Raw genomic sequence first — 16,124 nt, 5'->3', positions numbered from 1 at the left:
TTTTTATTTACTTTGTTTATTGTTTACCTCCTCCAGTAGAATGTTAATTCGAAAACTGAAAAGCAAAGAGAATAAAAGACTGAAAAAAACAGACCAGAATCCAAGGGCTGTGTGTGTTTGCTGTGTTTGACTTCTACCCTGCACAACGAGTAGCAGACCGGAAGCACGGCTCTGTACTTTGCTTCTTTCCTTTCATATATCTTGAAAGTTATTTTGTGTTAATTCGCAAAGAGTTTCCTCATTCTGTGTTCTCTTGTACACAGTAATTGCCAGTCTTCTACAACTGAGCATTAAGGTTGCTTCCAACTTTGGCTATAACAAACAGTGCTGAAACGAATGGCTTGTCGGTGGTTCCCGTGGGCTCTGCCTTCAAAATAGATCTGGAATCTGCACTTGACGCCCTCACTGCACCGCTCCGGGCGACACCATCATTGTCTGTCGCCTAATGACTGTAGCAGCTCCAGAGCAGGCTCCCTATTTCTGTCCTTGATCCCTTTCGGGTTCTTCTCCTCACGGTGGCCAGTGGGATCCTCTCACATTGTCAGTCCAATCATGTCACTTTGTTGTCAAAACCTTCCAAAGATTTCTCATCACATTTTGAAAAAAAACCAAAGTCCTTATTGTAGTCTGCAATGCCATACGTCCCCTGCCTGCCTTTTTTATTTCACCTTCCTCTGCTCTCCCCTGAGGGCGCCCTGCTCCACTGTCCCTGGCCTTCTCACTGTTCCTCAGACACTCAGACATGCCCACACTGGCCTCATCCCTTTCCAGCCCCCCTCCGAGAACCGGTGACCCTCTCTGACCTCCTGTCTTACTACTCTTTCCCTCCTGCACTCCCATTCAGACACACTGGCCACCGGTCAATTTTCCAACACATCAAGCACACTTCTACCCCAGGGCCTTTTCTCGGGCTCTCCCCTCTACCTGAACACGTCTTCCAGGCTAACCACATGGCTCACTCCCTCACCTCCTTCAGGTGTCACCTTCTCAGCAACCCCTCTGTCTGACAGCCCTATTTATAATAGCAACCACCCCCTCACGCACATAACCCTCCAATCCGTCCCCTTCTCTGCTTTATTGTTCTCCATAACACTCACCACCCTCTGACACCCTATGTTTTATTTACTTTGCTTATTGTTTATCCCCCCCCCGCAGCAGAACATAAATTCTTCCCTCCAGTTAGAACATCGATTCAAAAACTTAAAAGCAAAGAGAACAAAGACTGGAGAAAACAGCACAGAATAACCAAGGACTGTGAGACAACTACAAAAGGTGCAACATATGTGTGATGAGAAAACCAGAAGAGAGAGAGAAAGGAACAAAAGAAATATTTGACACAATAATGACTGAGAATTTCCACAAATTAATTTCAGACATCGAACCATAGATCCAGGAAGCTCAGAGAACTCCAAGGAAAAGTTCTTGAAAAAACAAAAACAAAAACCAAAAAAACACCTAGGCCTGTTATTTTTCAAACTACAGAAAATCAAAGATAAGGCAAAAATCTTGAAAGGAGCCAGAGCCACCTCACCTACAGAGGAACAAGAATCACATCCAACTTCTCCTCAGTAACCCAGGCAAGCAAGAAGGAAATGGATCGAAATACGTAAAATATTGAGAGAAAAAAATGCCAACCTTGAATTCTGTACCCTGAAAAATTGTTCTTCAAAAGTGAAAGAGAAATGGCAACTTTCTCAGGCAAACAAAAATTGAAGGAATTTGTTGCCAGTAGACCTGACCTGCAAGAAACATTAAGTTCTTTAGAGAGAACAAAAATGATATAGGTCAGAAACTTGGGTCTACATAAAGAAAGGAAGACCGTTGGAGGAAAAACTGCAGGTAAAATCAAAACTTCTATTTTTCTTATTCTTAAATGATGTAACAACAATGTGTCCAAAATAATAATGCCAAAAATGTATTTGATTATGTATGCTTATGTATACATCCTATATATGTGCATGTATGCTTACATATAAATGAAATGAGTAACAGAATTGAGACAAGGAATAAGAGGGGAAAATTAGGATTTTTTTTTATTATTAGGTGAAGTGGTGTAGCATAACTTGAAAGTGAACTTATATTAGTTCTAAATGTACATCGCAAACTCTAGGGCAACCACTAAAAAAGGTTTTAAAAAAATAAAGAAGTATAATATGCTAAGAAAGGAGAAAAAATTGAATTATATAAAATATCAAAACCACAAAAGGCAAAAAAAAAGTGGAAGATAAAAATAAGAACAAAGAACACGGACAACAAAGAGAAAACAGCAAATATAGTAGATAAGAGTCCATGCCAACAATCACTTTGAATGTCAATGGTCTAAAAAGACCAATTAAAAGAGATTGTCAGAGTGGATCAAAAATCAAGATGCAATGCTCCATGTGTCACGCACACACACACCCCATGGGCCATGAGTATAAGCCTTTATACTCAAGCTTGTGTGCTTTCTTCCAGTCCTGCACAGTTCTTGTGTGTGTTCACATGTTCTCAATGTTCACATGTGAACACACGCAAGAACTGAACATGTGAACACACACAAGAACTGTGCAGGACTGGAAGAAAGCACACAAGCTTGATAGTTCAGCTCTGCCCTGGGGAAAGCAAATGGGAGGCTGTCAGCACCCAGTCTGGCTTTGCAGGATTGAGAGAAGACATATAATCTTAAGAATTCTTTCCCAAAAGAGAACACAAAGCGTGGAGCAGATGTTTCCATAGCAAAGATCTGAAAAAGATTCCGAATCCCTCGAAGGGCTGACAGGTTAAAGGTGTTTCTTTCCCAGTGCCAGTCAGAAAGACTGGAGGAGGGGAATACTTTAAATGTGAAGACAGCCACGCAAGACCTCAAGGAAAGCAAAAAAAATCAAGGAAACCTGATATTACCAAAGGAACTTACCAAAGGAACACGACAGTTACACGTAACTGACCCCAAAGAAATGGAGCTTTATCATTTGCCTGATAAAGAAAATTCGGAATAATTGTTTTAAGGGAGCTAAGTGAGCTCTAAGAAAGCACAGAAAGACAACTCAATAAAATCAGGAAAATAATACACTGACGCCAAGGGCAACAAGGTGACTGGTCCAAGGTCACTAGCTAGGAAGTGGCAAAGCTGAGAGGTTAACCCGGATCTGCCCCATTTCACCAGGTTGCTAATTCTGCCAAAAGCATCAAGCATAGCAAATCAGCAGGCATAGCAATGCGGGGTTTAAGAAGAATGGGTCTGGAGCCATGTTCAAAATCCTGACTCCTCCCCTACTAGTTATACGACACTGGGGAGGTCTCTAGCCCCTGTACCTCAGAGTCCCCATCTGCAGAATGAGGCTAGTTCACTTAAGCCACAGCTCTGTATTAAGCCGGTCAGGGCCAGGAATGAGATGAGAGTGAGGCGTGACTGTACAAGTCCAGGGTCAGAGTCTGTCTGTATCTGAAACTTTCATGTTTTGTTCATCACAGATTATTTTTTACATTGGTTTTTATTTTTTACATATTGTTTATCTTGCTTACTGAGTTTTGGACACTGCCTTAAATCCTGCGCTTACCTCACGCTAGTTCCAGCCCTGTCCTTGGGGGATGTAGGGGTCAGCAGAGCAAAACCCCGCCTTCAAGTGATGCATTTCTAGAGGGCTAGGCCACCGATCAACAGATGAAAAATGTACAACATGTCTGGAGCTAAGAAGAAAAATGCGGTTGAGTAAAGAAACAGAAACATGGGTCAAAAAATAGTACCCATCTCACTAGGCTGGTGTAAAGGTGAAAACAAATGAGCCATAGAAATTGCCTAATATAGAGGCGGGCATGTGGTAAGTGCTACCCAAACATTGGCCATTGATATGACTTAAGTGCTGGCTCAGGAGCCCCACCCTGGTTAGAGACGCTGGGGTTCTGCTCTCCAGGGGCTCATAGCATCAGGCAGTGTTTCATAAACTCTGCGCTGAGCCCCACTGGTGCAGGGATTCTTAAACGTCATGGGCCATGGCCCCCTGGGCAGTCTGATGAACCCCACGGACCCCTTTTGGAATAATAATTTTAAGCTCATAAAATAAAATACATAGATTTACAAAAGAAACCCACCTATTGAAAAGCAATTATCAAACTATTTTTACATAGATGATATACATGTGCTTCTCTATTAACAAATTCAATGACAAGATCTAGCAGAGGACCTAGTAATTACCACAATTTTAAGGTAGTAAAGAACACAAATGCTATTTCAAGACCTTTGCAACAACTATAATGGTATACAAAACACTCTGTGATTTTTATTAGTGACAATTTTATTAGTCTCACTACTGCTAATATGTCTATGATTTGTTGCCTATATTCATGGCTAAAGGAAGTGTTGTATTTCCGCTAGAGGTAAGTGAAAATAAAGATGCAGAATTTTGGCCCATCCAAGTTCACAGGCCCAGATTACACAATCCCTTATTAGGGAACATTGAAATCTATTTTATGGGTCATAATTAGCACTTTTTTAATGAGGGGATAATGTAGCCTGGAATGGAATAGAGTAAAATAGATCAGTAAGCATTGTTCATAATAAGGTGAGTACAGATGCAAGAAACTTTCATTTTAATTGTGAGTGTGTGTGTGTGTTACAGGTCATGATGCAAAATATACTTCCTGTGATTCATGGAGTATCTGAGAAGCAGATATTGAGAAGCAGTAACATAGGGGAAAGTTGGCCCAGCACAGCCACTGTCACATTGCAGGTACAAACATCTTTGTCCCTCCCCTTGGGGCCCCCATCTGCCCTCCTGCCAACACATAAGTAGATAGACAAGACCCAAGCTCAGAAAAGGCCATGTTGTCAGTGAGTGCACAGCTGGGTCCCCGTCCTCAGGGAGAGGAGCAGGTGTGGCAATGCCCGTGTCCTGAACTCATCGTCTGTCTAGAGACATGCCCCTCCTGATGGCCACATGGACCCACAGCAAATATTAGGAGCGCTGTTTGTGGCATGTCTATAAGTGCCGGGCTGCAAAGGTTGGGGGCTAATTAAATGGCCTCAGATGAGACACTATGGGTAACAAAGGCCAGGCACATATTTTTGTGCTTTTCTGGATGTGTGTGGGTTCTTCTTATTCCAAATCCTGGCTATTGAAGAAGAGAGTCTGGGAGAGGATATTAGAATCAGAAAAACAAAACTTCTAAGGAATCTACTCTCCAGTCTCCCAAAAGGAAGAGTTTGACCCTCTGCAGATGGGAGATGAGGCACCAAACAATTCAGCTGTCAGAGGTGTTGGCAGTTAACCCTGTGCTAACAAATAGGACATTTCTACCCGGGAAAGATGGGCTTAGGGGGCGCAGTTCAAGCTGCAGCTCAATCTAGTAGCTTAGAGGAGAAAAAATCTGACACATCTAAGTTCAAATTCTGGCTGCACTACTTCCTTGCTGTGTGACCTAGAGCAAGTTATCTTCCTTCTCTGGACCTTGGTTTTATAGTCTGTGAAATGGGAAGGTAATAGCATCTATTTTGAGAGATTGCTGGAGCACTTCAATGAAAAGATGTGAAGTGATTAGCCCAAGCTGGCATACAGTGAGTGCTCAATAATGGTAGCTCCCATTGTTACCGTCATTATTATTGCCCCTGCAGCCTGGGGCCTACATCTGGTCCTTAATTGTGCAGGCTGAGCTCCTCCCAATAGGCAGAAATCATGGAGAACATAAAATCTTACTAGTTAACATTTATTGAGCACTGACTGTATGCCAGTCACTGTTCCAAGCACTTCACATGCATTTATAATTAATTCTTAGCAACGACCCAATGAAATACAACCTATGAAATTATCATCCTGAGTATCATCATGAAATTATTAACAACAACTCTGTACTATTATCATCACCCTTATTTTACAAGTGAGGAACTCTATTAGTTATCTATTGCTGCATAACAAATGACCCCAATCCTTAGCAGCTTTAAACAACAAAATATTTATGACCTAACACAGTTTCTGTGTCTTCGGAATTTGGGAGTGGCTTAGCTGCATGGTTCTGGGACAGACTCTCTGATGAGGTTACCATCAAGGTGTCAGCCCTCTGAAGGCTTGACTGGGCTGGGGGATCCCCTCCTAAGGTGGCACCCTCACATGGCTGGCAAGTGAATTGGAGCTATTAGGAAGGCTTAGGTCTTCACCACAAGAATCTCCCTGGACAGTTTCTTAAGTGTCCTCATAATATGGCTGAGGGCTTCCCCCAGAGCCAGTGAGCCAAAAGAAAGAGATGTTTTTCCCCCAATTTTTTTTATTGTGACAAAATACATAGTAACATAAACTTTACCATCTCAAGCCATTTTTAAGTATATAGTTCAGTGGTATTGAGTGCATTCATATTATTGTGTACCCATCACCACTATCCATCTCCAGAACTTCTTCATCTTGCAAAACTGAAACTTTATAGTCATCCAACTATAACTCCCTACTCCACCCCCTCATCCCCTGGCACCTACTATTCTGCTTTTGGTTTCTATGAATTTGCCTACTCCAGGTGCCTCATATGAGTGGAAGCATATCTGTCTTTTGTGACTATCTATTTCACTCACCATTATATCCTAACAGTTCATCCATGCTGTAGCCAATGTCAGAATTCCCTTCCTTTTTAAGGCTGAATAATATTCCATTATCACAATGTCTTTCTATCATCCAGCCTTGGAAGTCACACACACTGTCACTTTTTTAATGTCCTATTGGTCACACAGATCAGCTCTGTTCATTAGGGCAGGAGACAATCCAAGGCCGTGAATACCAGGAGGGGAGAGCCACCTTGGAGGCTGGCTACCACAGAACTGAGGTCCACAGGCTTAGAGATTTACCTAGCATCACACAACAGGCCAGAGGCAGTCCTAGGATTGGAGCCTGGATCACATGGCACAAGTATGATGTGTCACCACTCTGTGATCGCACTGCCCCCAGTCCACACCTGGATGTGGCTTCCACCGGTGAAGGAAGCGGTGCCTGGTGGGGTGGAGACTGCCTGGGCAGAAGGTCGGGAGGCCTGGGCTGGAGTCCCCCTTCTGCCACTACCTCACCGCGGGACCTTGGGCAAGGCCTGCCCCTCCCAGAGCCTCAGTTTCCTTATGAATCAGGCAGGGGCAATAGTAACTACCTCCTGGGTCACTGAGATAAAGAAAGAAAATGAATACATCATATAAGGCTTAATCCACAGGCAGAAATAATACATTACCCTCTTTGTAAATTTTTTTCATGTTTATTTACTTACTAAGGAATCATTTCATGTGATACCAGTTATAAATGTATGAGAGGGTATACAAGGAAAATCTCCCTCTCACCCTGTCCACCAGCCCCCCAGTTCTCCTTTCCAGATGCAATCAGTTACTAGTTTCTTGTTGAAATATCCCATTTCTTTGTTTTCTCATATCCCCCTAATTTCCAAGGACCTGCTGAGCAGGAGAGAATGCCAGCTCAGCCCCTCTTGGGGCTGGGGAGCCTGGGGCAGGCCTGGCACCAAGGCATGGAGGGGGCAGGGGGGCGGGGCCTTCCAGTTATCCATTGTCCAACCACCTTAGCAACTGTGGACACGTGCCTTGTCCCAGGCATGTAGAATCCTTGGAGTGAAAGGAAGGAGCTGGGGTTTGAACCCATGTCCAGAGTCTGAGCCCTCAGCCCTCTATTGCTCCACCAAGTTCAGGGCGTCGTGCCTTACAGCATTAGAAAGAACATCAAAACTGCAAGCGTGTAACTGCCCAACGGTAATGAATAGCAGGGCCTCTCGCTGGAATAATACGTGTTACTTAACATTTAACTGTTGACATTTTGGAGATATTAAAAATTCTTAAGCCATCATAAGTTAAAAATAAATAAATCCTAGACACAACTAAGGCACCACGTCTTCCAGGGGGCTTTGCAGATCCCTTCCCCCATCAAAGGCAGGACTGGGTGTTCCCTCTGGCCTCCCACAGCCTTCTGAACCTGTCCCATCACAGCCCTTATGGCACCAGGCTTTAACTTCCAGTGACTTCAGTGAACCGGTTAACCTGGCAAACATGGGAGCCAGACGGCCCAGGCTCACATCCTGGCTCCTCTGCTTTGTGACTGTGTAACCTTGGGCAGGTTATTCCACCTCTCTGTGCTTCATGAACTGGTGCTAGCAACAGCTACGTCCAAGGGCTGGAGTGAGGTAAATGTGTTGTCTCTTGCAAACTCCTTGTTACAGTCAGTAATGTGTGTTACTTCCTGTGGCACAGGCCTTTCTGCACCAGACTGTAAGCTCCATGCAGGCAGCAACCTCGTCTCAGCAACCTGTGTCCCAAGCACCCAGCACAGAGCCTGACACGAGGTAGGTACTCAGGGTTGCTGAATGAAGCCAGCCATCTTTCCACAAATATTTATTGAGTGCCTTCTCTGTGCCAGCTCCTACAGAGACGAAGGTGAATGAGAAAGACATAGTCTGTGTTCCAATAGGGTTTCTATTCCCAAAGAGGAGACAGACAAATAAATGGGCAAATAAATAAACAAGAGGACATAGGCTACTGTTCAGCATTGTGGAGAAAATGGTACAGCTGGTGTTACTGCATGACTGGGGAGTATTACTCTAAGTGGGCAGTCAGGCAAAGCATCCCAGAGGCAGTGATTGTAAAACAAGATCTGATCGACAAGAAGGAGCTAGCCACAGGAAGAGCTGGATGAACAACCTTTCAGGAAGAGGGCACTGCAAGTGCAAAGGCCCTGAGGCAGGAACATTCTTGGAAGGCCAGCTCAGCCAGAGAGAGGTGAGTGAGAAAGGTGGTGGTTAGGAGGAGGGAGAATTCAACAGGGCCCATTGCACAGGACTGTGTCAGGTAGGGTCACTCTGAGAGCTGTGGGCTGCCACACGGGGCTTAAGCCAGGGACAAACATGGTCCTTGCATCCAGAAGCCTCCCACATAATCATGACAGTCCCTGCCTAAATCTAGAGACATCTGCTCATCCAAGGCAGCATTCAAGCTCAGCCCACAGTGGCTCAACTCAGGAGTCACCGCCATCCATCCTTGTCTCAGCCTCCCTGCAAGCCAGACTCATGGCTCCGTGAATATAAATGAGGCCTTTTGCTGACTCGATTTCCAAATGAATCTAGACATTCAAGATCTCTATTCCAGAAAATGTGAAATTTATGTAATGAAAATTAAAAGAGAAATTGGGTAAGTGCCTTCTTAAGTGCCTGCTTCCCGGGTAAGTGAGCCAGGTCTGCGCATACTGGCAGGAGATGGATGAAGGCGCCTCCCAAGGGCTGCTGGGAGCCTGTGACCAGCAGGGATGCAGGGAGCACATTGGCTGCAGGCGGGGAATGAAGTCCCATTGTCTCAAAAGAAGAGCCATGATAATCATAGATCATGTTCACTGTTCACTGCTTCATGTCCAGCCCTGTTCCAGGCATTTTACTTATACTGGCTCTCTCATTTAACCCTCACAACCACCTGATGGGATAGACATTACTATTTTCCCCATTCTACAGATCGGGAAACTGAGGCTCATCTTGAAAAATGACTTGATCAAGGTCATGCAGCAAAATAGGGGCTAATTTGAGACTCAGTTCTTTTGTCCATTACCCCTGCAGATCCTCCTGTCCAGAACTCAGACAATGCACAATGGAGGAAAGGATCAGGAATCAGAGAGACCTGGGTTTGAATCTATGCTCAAACCACCAACCTGCTGTGTGACCTTGGACAAGCCACTTACCTCCTGAGGATCAGTTCCCTTACAGTCATCACCTCTTCTCCACAGAGTTCATCTCTATATTAAAGGAGATAATGTATAAAGATGCCAGGCACAGGATTTCAGATGCCCTCTTAAACTGGTTTTTTTGTGTTTTTTTTTATTGTAAGCTCTTAGAACTGGGAAGTCCTAGAATAGCTTCAGGTATGGCAGGATCTAAGCACTCTAATGATGTCATAAATGTTGTTTTCTCTCTGCATGTTGTGGACCCTCAGTAGGAGCTCCAGGTTCTATCATTCCTACAACTAGAAATCTTAGTTGCAAAAGAGCTTTTTCCCAACAGGGCAGCAAAAGTCCCAGGATTCACTGATTAGACTAACAGGGGTCATATGCTTATCCTATAACAAATCTCTATAGCCAGAGGGATGGACTGTGATGACTGGGTCAGCCAGTCCCATGCCCATCCCTGGAGCTAGGAGAAGGGATACAGAAAGCCCACACTGAATCACTTAGACTGTGGAGGGAGAGGCTAGGCTCCCCAAGGGAAAAGAGGGGTGCTGTTATGAGAAAAAAAAGGAATAGCCCAGTAGGAATACCAAATGGTGCTCCTGACACATAGTAGGCCCTAAATAAATATATGTTCAATCAAAAAAACAAATACCTACCCCAGAGGATGGTTGTAAGGGTAAAACAAAATAATTTATACAAGTTCCTGTCTTAAAGGGACAAGAGATGCCGAGAATGGGTTTGGGTTTCTGGTCATGTGCTGATAAAAACAGATGCTGGGAGAGATTAGAAGGAAAGGTTTCCCCTGCCTCAGCCAGGCCTCCCCCACATTCACTTTCCATCCCTGGGGCAGAGCAGGGCCAGGACTAGAGTGAGGAGAGTGAGGTACTCGCCATGGCATAAAATGTAAGGAGACACCAAAAAACCCCATAATCAAGCTCTTAGAACTGGAAATCAGATCAATAATATTTTTAAAAATTAATATGAATATAAAAATTAATGATAAATAAATACTAACATTTTAAATAAGACATATCCATATATGGACACTATATATCACTTATATCCAAATGTTCAGACACATGCACATATGCACATATTCACAGACGTATTTTATATTTTTACATATAACTGTGTACAGGGCCATTGAGTCACACACCTCCAGGGGTCCCATTCCTTTGTAATCTGCATGAATGTCATCCCCTGATTTATGCAGGCACAGCCCCTGTGGCTGAACACAGCAATCCTGTGTATTAACACACACCTCCACGCACATGTAAATGCTTAACTACCCACCTATCACTAAATGAGTACCACATAAAACCACACGTGCAGACATGCCAAAAGATATAACTACACAATACAGTCTCATAATGCTCGTTTGCCTGCCTCAGGGACTTTGCACTTGCTATTCCCGCTGCCTGGGATACTCTTGCCCCAGATAACCACATAGCAACCTCTCTTGCTCCCTTAAACTTGTGCTCAAAGGTCACTTTTTCAGTGAGACTCTGACATGCCCACATTCTACCTCTGTCTAAAGTTACAACCCCCTCCACAGTTCATATCCCCTAACCTTGCTTTATTTCTCTCCTTTACACTTAAAACCATCTGACATAATATGTGTTTTCCTTTTTATCATATTTAAGGCCTATCTACCCTGATAGAATGTCAGCTCTATGCAGGCCAGGATTTTTGTCTGCTTTGTTGACTGCTGTGTTCCCAGCCTCTAGAACACTGCCGGGCACATAGTGACTATTCAATAAATATTTGTTAAATGAATGATAAACGTCAGGGAACTGGGGATCCCTGAGAACAATTGAGACCAAATTTTCCACTACCCCATCAGGAAGGCAACCCACAGTCAGATGTAAGTTGGTTTCCAGAGCTAAGTAACAATGCAGGGTACATTCTCAGTGCTGTCAGAGTGCTACCTCGTGTAATCATCTCAACAGCCCCACTGCCTGTCTACTCCCAGTTTACACTGGAGGCAGCTAAGGCCCTAAGAGGGTAATTCACTTGCACAGGATGTCACAGTGCAGAAGTGGTAAAGGCAGGTTCAAACCCAGGTACCCTGGGTCCTTAAAGTCCAGACTTCCCCCCTACACACACACACACACACACACACACACACACACACACACACACACATGCACACACATACATACACAGAGGTGACACACTCACATGCACACATACACAAACTTATTTAGTATCACTAGGTCCCTCCAGCCTTCAGGAAATTTTCAGAAATGAGAACTCCTTCTCCCATACTGTGTATTTGGGATCCCCTCCACCCATCATCCTTACTGCATGCATTTGTCTTGACAATGCCCCTCACTCCTGTAAATAGTCTCATCTTCTGGCTCCCTGGCTGCCTCTTACCATGCTCAGAGGCTATTCCCTGGGCCTTACTCCATGCTTTACCCCTTCCGGGTGTCTGGGTAGTTCTAAACGTCCACATGCACATTCTGTTCCCCCTATGGGGCCACAGGAAGCTTGGAAGCAGGCCCTCCCTTCCCTCCCTGCCCCTTCTTGGCTATGTGACCTTGAGCAGTCACTTCACCTCCTGTCCCTGCTTTACTCGGTAGAGATGAAGAGTTAATGAGTTCATTCATTCATTTAACACATAATTATTGAGCATCTTCCATGTGCCAAGCAATGGTCTAGATATAACAATGACCAAAACACATGAGGTCCTCTGTGAGACAGACCACAAACAAGTTCTGGAAAGAAAACAATATAGGTGAATGTGTATGACTGGAGGGAGCAGGCCAGGAACTACTTTACTTAGGGTGGTCAGGAAAGACCTCTTGAGAAGGTGACTTTTGAGCTAGACCAGAATCAGAAGATCACCATGCAAAGATACAGGGAAAGAGTATTCCAGGAAGGAAGTACAGCACGTGCAAGGGCCCTGAAGCAGAGATGCCTTGGCCTATATAAGGAACAGAAGGCCCTTCCCTCAAGACGATGCTCATAACTCTAGGAGGGCAGGCCCAAGTGTGAGCCCTGATGCTGCAAGTGGAGAGAGAGAAAGTGAATGTTGACAGGGGATGTCGCTCAAGATGGCAGGAGGGAGTGAGCTTGCCCAGCGGCCACAGGTCCAGCTCCCACCTCCTGCAGAGCCAGACTTGGGTTCTGAGCCTCTGCGCCAGGTGAGAGCAAAAGAAGAGCAATAACAATACAACAAGTTGTATATGCTTTACGTATACTAACTGGTCTAATCTTCATATCTCTAAGAGAGAAGTCACTATTATCATCACCATCTCCATTTTACAGACGGAAAACTAAGGCAAAGAGCTACTTGCCCGAGGTCAAATGGGTATTGACTGGCAAAGCTGAAAATATGGCAGCTAAGCCTGTGACCCCAAACGTCATAAGCAAAGGGACTCAGTTCAAAGCCTGTCGAGTGGTGGACTGAAGCACGTGCCCTATACAGGGCATCACAACCCAGCTCCAGCCTATTGTTGGCAGCAAGTGGGAATGTGGACCCACTCTGGCAAGATTTCTAACTTCCCAAATACTCCAGACTTACGTGAAGTCTCCTTATTTTAAAACGTGGCCTCAATTGTTTGTTTTAAATATCAGGCAGTCCAATAAAACAGAGCATCATTCTAGACATCTAGGTGAGAGCAGTCACATAATTGTGGGCCCAATGCAAAATGAAAATACAGGATCCCTTTGTTCAGAAATTATTAAGATTTCCAAGATGCGAACAGCAGAGCATTAAACCAAGCACAGGCCCTTGGGAGCACAGGTCCTGTGCAACTGCCTCAGTGGCACATCTGTGAAGCCAGCCCTGCCCCTAGGGGAGGCACTTTCTAAACACTTGTGGAATCAAAAGGAAGAGAGGGAAAAGGAAGGAAAACAGACATGAATTCAGCAGCTATTGCATGTCAGACATAGCTTTAAACGATAGCGAACGCCTACCACGCACTCACTGCGTGCCAGGTGCTGTGCGCATTAATGCATTTACACCTCACGGCAGCGCTATATATTCATTTCTGTTGTCTAGATGAGGAAATCGGGGCTTGGGGAAGTGAAGTCGTTTGGTTATCGCTCATACTTGACAGAAGCTATCTGATGTGGTGGGATGACAGAGAACAAAGGGGAGGAAGGGAAGAATCAGAAAGGGAGACAAACACAAGAGGAACAGAAGCCACCTTGGGCCTCTGCCCCAAGCAAGGCTGCACACAGGTGTCTGCCAAAGTTGTGTGGAATTTGGGGAGGCCATCAAACCACGGAGAAGGGCCTGTGGCATTTCGGAACCATGGTGCCATCCGCCCGGGCTTGGCTCCTCTCCGGCGATCCAATTACTAAACGCAGCCGCATTCTTTAAAAATGTCTTTCCTCTTATGTAATGCCATAGCAACAACTCCAAACAGATGGTGCTGTGACAAGCTTTTTAAAAGCTGATTAGGAGCTCATCTTTCAGAATTAATGTATGGGCATTTAAACGAGCTTCAGCCTTCCACAAACGTCCATCAGGAATCCATACAGGATAAATCGCTTGATGGATTGACCACACTCACCTCCACCCCAGCCAGAGGTTGATGTGACAGGTAGTCAAGTTGACTTGTGAGCCACAGTCAGAAGATACCTGGTTTGGATGGAGTGGAGAAATACCTTGGGCCTCTCCCAAGCCCGAAACCTAGAGCCTACCAAGACCTTTTTTTTCAAACTTTTGCATCATCTTCAAGAGAGTGGACCATCTCTCTCTCCCAAAGGAAAATGGGTTAGTCACAAACTATGTCAGATGCCGCCAGCGAGCTGCTCCCCACCACCACCACCCTCCTTCCTCGGTGTTCAGGGATGAGATCATTCCATTTGGAGCCAATTATAGATGGAGAACGCTGGGGATGTGCAAAGAAACCTCCTCAGAGTTCTTCCCTCCCACCATCACAAGCTGTACCTGCCAGGACGGCAGGAACAGGAGGCTGAGTGTCCAGCCCCAAGTTCAGTCTCAGGGTTTCTGCAGGTCATGCATTCCTAAGCCGCAGACTGGCTCTGTTAAACTAGGATGCTGTGCTCTTGGCTAAGTGACGTCTGTTGGCCTCAGAAGTTCAGAGCTGGATGAGCCTGTACAGAGGCTCAGAGAGGGGAAGAGACTTGCTCAAGGTCATCCAGCAAGCTGGTGGCAAAGCCAGATGGCTAGATGGTAGCCCCTCCGCCTCCCAGGAGGAGCATGTCTATTGTCTGGGACCTACCCAGCTCACATTCCTGCTGCTCTAACCCCAGCATCCTGCATTTTCCTTGGGAAACTATCCCTTCCCCACTCTTGGTCTGTGTGGTTCAAGTAGGAGTGACCCTACCTCCAGGAATGTGCACCTGGCCTCGTCCCAGCCGGTCAGCAGTCCAGGTTCAGGGATGAGCATGTGAGATGAGCCAGGACAATAAGCAGGAACCCCAGGATGTCAGCAAAGGCAAAGGCCTTTGGGAATGAAAAGCTCTCTTCCTTTTGGTGAGGCTGAACTGGGAGGAAGAAAGCCCAGAGCTCCTGGCAGCCCTGTATGCACCACAAGGTATCTGCCTGAGAAGGACGCCAACACGGAGGAGAGCAGGGCCAAAAAGAAAATGACACGACAGCCTCCACCTTTTAATCTCCTGGATCCAGCCATGCCTAAAGACAGAAACATTCTGGACATTTTAATGATATGCATCTATCAATTTCATTTTTTTGCTTAAGTTGGTTGAGTTGAGTTCTACACTCACTCCCCAAAAGGCCTTGGCTTGAGGCCCTTTGGGGTGGGCCAGGTTCCAGGAGAACCACACCGCACACGCTCCACCTCCATCCTCACCATACTTCTGGTGGTTTCTTTGCAAGTGTTGGCTGGATGGAGACAGCTCTCCCTCTCCGGCAGATGCCCTGACTCTACACAAGCTCCAGCGACACACTGCAAAGTGAACAGCTAAGTGACTGTCCCACCTCACGGTCCCCAGAGACTGCTCTGCCCCCTGGGGACCCGTAGCCAAGCCACCCCCCACCACAGGAACCTCTGCCTTCCTGTTCGGTCAGGAGCACAGGCTGTGGAATCCAGTTCAAAGCCCAGCCCCAGCATTCCTAATCATGAGCCTTTGTCCACGTTACTTGACTCTCCTGAGCCTCAGTTCCCCTTCTGTAAATGGGAAAAGGATTGCCTACCTTAGGTGTCCTTTGAGATGATTAAAACAGACATCACTATTTGGGGGCAGAAAAATGATAGCTACAAGGGACTCTAAAAGGTATGTACTGCAGAACTCGGGCAGTCTGCTTCGGAAGACAGCAGCTGAACACATAAAATGAGTTCCACATAAAACAGCCTCCTGTGGCCCAAACAAGGGGCAGAGGCAGAGAAAGGCTGCTTCAAGGGAACCTGGCCTGGACGTGAGTCGGGGCAGCGCCCTCACTGGCCTCCTGGCCAGTCTGCCCCTCTCTCCCTCCATTGTGCCAGCTCCTCACCCTCAGATTGGCACACACAGGTGCTGCTGAACCTCTTGCCC

This window comes from Manis pentadactyla, chromosome 5 (assembly GCF_030020395.1).
Source record: "Manis pentadactyla isolate mManPen7 chromosome 5, mManPen7.hap1, whole genome shotgun sequence".
Classification (NCBI taxonomy): Eukaryota; Metazoa; Chordata; class Mammalia; order Pholidota; family Manidae; genus Manis; species Manis pentadactyla.
This window is presented reverse-complemented; position numbering follows the sequence as displayed.